Below are 6,576 nucleotides of genomic sequence, written 5' to 3'. Positions count from 1 at the left end.
TGGCCTTCAAGACCAAACGTACGCCTGCTGCTCATTGTAATAAAGTCTTGCTGAGTTTAGACAACTTTAGAAGAAATCACTGCCGCCTATACTGGTAGCGGTGGGGGTCGTCCTGGGTTCCATCAATTTTCGTGGCTGAGATAAGAAACCCACCGAGTTTTTGAGGGAAAACATTACCTTCTGCTCTCCCAAGCTCAAATTCAGCAGTTTCACTCTGTCTGGATTTCAGACTCTGCAGAGCTTTGTATTCACCCTATCTACTATATGATTGAAAAAAAAAGGTAACACCTCAGACACTCATCTCTCTACTGTCACACCACGCTGCACTCGCAAATGCGATGACACGGAGTGCCGCGAAGTTGCAGCAATTGCCATGGTAAGAGACACGCTCTGGATATCTGCTTTGTCCTGTCATTCCGTCAGCCAGCCTGAGTCTGTGACTTCTGCCACAAAGCAGAGAGGATTTCCTTTTAAGCACACTTCCTCCGTGCCTCCCCTGCTCTCAAACTGATAGAATGAAGAATGGGAAAAGGGCGAAAAAAATTAAACAAAACCGAGAGACCACTAGAGACGGACTGCAGAAAACCATTTTCAACCTATCTGGAATACCAATGATGGTTTTCCAGGTGCCGTACAGTCACCATGGATGCTTTGACGATGTTCATTCCCATCTTAACTTTATCTCTCCTTGTTGAATGCAGATTCAAAAAAGATGAAGGAAAGAGTAAATTGAACAGAACAGATGTTGAAGCATGTGTGGAGAAAAGAGTCATTTTTTTCTCAGAAAGAATGTGTGAGAGGTTGGAGGCATGGCCTAATAGTTTGCACACTATTTCTGCACATTGAGTCTTGGGGCTCATGTAAGTGTGTCTTTGTCCAGCTCATGTCAAATCCTGACACTCGGATTCATTTTAGGATTTGAAAATGACCAAACAAATTAACCACATGCATCCTTACTGGGTCAACAACATCTACCCATATTTTAGGTCAGTTTCTGCGTAAATACGCATTTGCTACGCGATAAAAATATTCTGTTAACTATTTCCCCTCCAGAGACAGAATATTTAGGCAATCTGTGTTTTCACTGTACTATGGTAGGGGGGCACTGTCACGCATATTCTGAAATAGTAAAGAATGTCTGGATTAAAACACAGGCGAAGAAGAAGCAGAAACAAGCAATAGAAGCATTGCTTACATGTAAAATAACGCGATCATGAAATGTTAAACAGCATATAAACCAAATCTGCCTAACATTTCCAAATTAAATGTTGATCCAGTAAGAGGAAACGACTCTGAAGCTTTGGAGGTGTTGATGGACTCGACTTGCTTGATCAATGTTTTGACCATCGTTCTGAAACCAATCCAGACGTAGTCTTTGACAGAAAATGCGATTTTCTCACATTTTTGTTCAAAATGTTGCTTTTTTTATTTTTATGAAACTTACCCACAGTCAAGTGTGTATATCAAGCTAGAATAAAACGATTTATGATTAAAAGCAGTGGCTCTGCTTTTTCTTTTGATGTTCAGATATTCATACAAACGCTGGCATGGAAAGAGATAAAGGGATAGTTCACCCAAAAATGAAAATGCTGTCATCATTTACTCACCCTCATGTTGTTCCAAACCTGTATGATTTCCTTTCTTCTGCTGAACACAAAAGAAGATATTTTAAAGGGGTCATATAATGGTACATGCACTTTTACAAGTTGATTGTACTGAAATGTGTGTTGGCAGTGCCTGTACACAACCATCATAAAATGATAAAAATCCATCCAGTGTTTTTTTTTTAAATCTTCTTATATGTTTTCCCCACATCTCAAATCAAGCCGTTCGACCTAGTGACGTCACACGGTCGGATGCCCCTCCCACAATTGTTGATTGACAGCAGCGTTTCAACACAGACCCGCCCTCGCTCGTGAGCGAGCTGTCAATCATAGTCCGTGCGTCATTGATGTTCCTAAATCCGAACCACTGAAGACGCGGTGGCTGAGTTTTGTTTTCGGAGGGAATATTCCCCACGATCAACGTCAATGCTTTCATGTTTGCGCGAATAATTTCACACACCAGACTGCTTTACAAACGAGGGTCAGTAACGTTATAAAGCTGGTTTTGCTAAGAAGCTGCTCCTGAAAAAAGGATCGGTACCAACTATTCGTGTTCCTGCTGCACCTCCAGAAGAAGAAGTGAGTGTAACGTTTTATTAACCTTTATATTAATATTTATATTAATCTTTGCAAATCGCTAGCACGCTTCACGATGAATGCGGCTGTTTACACTCAGGGTACATTACGGCATGTTTTCTATGTACGATGTTCTCAATATAATTCATAATCCCACGTTTATAATGAACAACGCGTTATGGTTATTGTGTTACAAACCGTGTACACACAGAACAGAGGGGCGGGGTGAGCAAAGCTCATTATCATTTAAAGACACATGCACTTAAACGGCGTGCTGAAAACAGAGCTGTTTTTGACCAGGTAAAATGAGCGTTTTCTTACAATACTAATGAGAATTTTTAATGAAAGTGTATTACAAACTTTTAATTTAGACCCTAAAGAATCATATTAGCTTGTACAAAAATGGCATTATATGACCCCTTTAAAGAAGGTTGGTAATTAAACAGTTGCTGGTCCCCATTGACTTCCATAGTATTTTTTTTTTCCTACTATGGAAGTCAATGGGGTCCATCAGTCGTTTGGTTACCGACTTTCTTCAAAATATCTTCTTTTGTGTTCAGCAGAAGAAAGAAAGTCATACAGGTTTGGAACAACATGAGGGTGAGTAAATGAGGACAGCATTTTCATTTTTGGGTGAACTATCCCTTAAGTTAAGAAGTGTAGGCTAGTAATCACACTGGACGAGGATGCCCTTTTAATGTTTTTCACCATAAATTATAAGACGACAACAATATTTTACTTTAAAAGTACATGCATTTTCTTGCTGAAATTATTATATATTTTAACCATTAAAATGATATGATTACTCATAAATTTTTTTTCTAATACACTTTTTCACCGTAGTGAGGTAAATTACAGTTAACAGTGTTATATTCCATTTCCTTCCATCATGTCCATCAAAAATATTACCATTTTTAAAGTGTGTCCAAACACACACTTCTCCAAAGAGTTGCAATATAAAAGTTAATATGCTCCGACATGTAATGGCAAGACTATGACTAATGAAGAAAGAATTGCATGATAAAATAATTGCAATAATGATGGGATTATGATTACTAGATAACTATACTTGCATATACAAGTTTTTGCTCCGACATGTAATGGCAATTACTGTGTGTGTGGGCCACAGAGGTTCGAATCTGACTTGCCTCTTTTCTCAGTCAAAGGCAAAAAGAAAGGTACAGTTGTTACTTTTTTCCTGACACTATGGAGGATGGCAATATTTGCCAGAGTTGGATTGGTCAGTAACTGCATAAAAGCTGTTCTGCAGATACAATGACGCACCCTCAGGTCTGGTGTGACACTTCAGTGGGATAAAGGAGCACGCAGAAGCCTGTTAAACTGACGGCGGGTGATGTATGCGCGGTCGACTCCTGTTCTCATGTGTCATTGAATAAGCGCCACCTGGCTCTTCCTGAGAGAAGCAGCGCGGAGGATTAGTCAGGAAGAGTGATGAGATGTTCAAGGTGAAAACCAACTCCTCTGTGGGCGGCCATTCATCTTGCAAGTCCCTCATTCACACAGCCGTAGCATTCAATGCTGACATGCTCTTGTCTGCGGCATCAAGTGGCCATATGAGCCATGAGTGGAAGGCTGAGAAAGCCATGCCAATCTCATCTCATCTTGAGCAGGGCTAGCCACATTCCCAAAGCTCTTCTCATCAGCATAAACATCTGCTCATCAGCAGTGGACACAGATGCACTCATGCACAATTCGCACGCCATATGTGCCTCAGACAACGTCACGGTCCTTTACTCGACATATACTCATCCTGTAAATGGTGTAATTGGAAATCAATATGCTGAATGCACAGCAATCAACACAAAAGCAGATGTTGTTATGGTTTGATAATAAGCATTTAAATGGCTATTCCGATATACATGGTTTTGGTAAAAAAAAAGAGCAATGCCGCCTCAGACTGCATCTCTTTTATGTGGTATTGCATTTCGTACAGTGCAAGAGCACTCAGAAATGGTTGACATGCACAGCTCTGAATACAGAAGTGGAGGAGAATTAAGATCACGTTACGGTTCTTGCTCGAAACACAGGCTTTTTCTCTCCATGGCAGCATCCCAGTCCTTAGTAAATGGCAGAAATTGATTACCACTCCCAGCTAATTGTGAGGCTTCCATCTGCTAAATCTTAATTGCAACTTCAGACCACAAAGCAGCCCATGTTTTCGGAGGAAACTACATGAAGCTCGCAGACACTCCATCAAACAGCAAACATTACGGCACTCGAGAAATTGATTGTGAATAATGCTGTAGTGTGGCGTTCGCTATGAGAATGGATCAATGGGTTGCAAGGAACAAACGAATAGTTTTGGGCTGGTCACGTGATCTCAACACGAAAGCCCACCTTGAGGGTCCCGGTCCATGTACAATAAAACAGCTTTTATTAGCTATTAGTCTTCATCTCATGTTTAAAATGACGTGCACTCAAACGTTTCCTATTCATTTCCGTAGGGACTTTTTAATGAGGAAACAATTGGTTGCATCTTTAAAATTATTACAGTAATGATGGGATGATGATTTTACCAGAGAACCGTACTTGCATATGCAAGCTATTTTACTGACTCAAATTATGCATCAAGAAACACACCGAAACATGTTTCCATACTGTTCAACATATTTTTCTTCCCTTTTTTTTTTTTTGAGACAATTGGACTTTATTCCACTAGGAAAACTGTTTAATTACCTACCGCCTTTCCAGCCCACTGATTTACATTCTTAGCTATTTTAATTATGCAATTCATTGCATTTTAAATGTGGATAAACTACTTAAAATTCAGCGATTAAAAGCCGTTGAATAATATCAGCAGATTTAAGAATGGCCATTGCTGCAGGAATTAAAATACAAAATGCATTGGGAACCAAATAAATGTTTACTTCTTTTGTTCCCTTTCTTCATGCGCCTACCCAGCCTATTCAATTTCATCTATCATTTGTCATTTCTATTTTCAAACGCTTTTTAATGTGTCCTTATCACTCACAAGAAGCAGACTCTGAATCCCTGTCCTTCGTGAATGGTCATGTCATTACCTCTAATGGGAGTCATCTGTATAAAACACAATGTGTAACCACTGAGACAGCGAGACTGCTTCACCTTCCTCAATTTGATGTAAAGTGTTTCAGACCAGAATCTATAACATAACAGCTCTCTTACGGAGTCTGCGAGAACATTGAAATGCACCGGTTGTTTGCTGCCACTTTACAGGTCCCGTGGACCTTGATAGCGGATCAATCTATGATTCTGCAGAGTCTAGCACTGGAAATATAATAATCAACAGGTCAGGTATAATACTCAAAAAGGCAGAGTTAGGATTACGATCATAATAGAACTGCAGTCGAGGCTTTGGTCTCTGAGGTACGGACTGAAATCTCGTACAACATTCAATGTTTGAAATAATAAATTATCAAGGTCTTTCGGTTCACGTCTTCAGAACTGTGTTCCTACTTCTCACTCCAAGATAGAAATTTTAGATACTGTACGGTTTTTAATAAATGACCAGTATTGAGTATAACGTGCATTCTCATATGTGACTGACAGTGTTAGGTTGCCTTTTATATTCCTATTCCATTTCTGAATTCAAAATGAATTTAAACTAAAGGCAACTCAAAAATGATACGGATTATAACTAATATTTTGAGTTCTATTAGTGTTGAGAACTATTCCAATTAAATGCAATTCAAAATTTGTGTAATTGTTATTAATAGTAGTTATTTGTGTGTGTGTGTGTGTGTGTGTGTGTGTGTGTGTGTGTGTGTGTGTGTGTGTGTGTGTGTGTGTGTGTGTGTGTGTGTGTGTGTGTGTGTGTGTGTGTGTGTGTGTGTGTATTACGCAGTTTAAAAAACATACCATACAAAATATATGGGGTATATCCAAAAACATTAAGTGATACAGGAATTCATTTAATATTAATTATTTAAATCATACTATTAAATTATATAATATTTACAAAAATAAATAACAATCTAATGTTTCTGCAAATACCCCATATATTGTGTGTATGATAAGGTTTTTCTGTAACGATGATAATTATGATGTCTAATCGTGCCTGTCTAAAATGCCATAAAATGTCAAATATGCACTCAAAAAAGCTTCTGATACTCCGGCAATAACAAAACACTCGAATCTCACTCATCTAAAATCTCAGAAATAACCAGTAGCGGAGTGCAGCCTTATGGAGAGACTCGGGAAGAGGTCGCGACTTTTAGAGTGAACCTGGACGTTTCTGAATGGTTAGTGGATACATTTATATAGTTGTTGTGGAGTTCTCATCGACTTGCATGTACCATCATGTTTAACTTTCACACAAGTTGACACAGTTGGCAACTTGTTGCACAGTTGCAGGTTTTTATAAGACATTTGTGACATTTTTTGGTCAAATAGTGTT

Source organism: Rutilus rutilus (genome assembly GCF_951802725.1).
Source record: "Rutilus rutilus genome assembly, chromosome: 1".
Taxonomy (NCBI): Eukaryota; Metazoa; Chordata; class Actinopteri; order Cypriniformes; family Leuciscidae; genus Rutilus; species Rutilus rutilus.
This window is presented reverse-complemented; position numbering follows the sequence as displayed.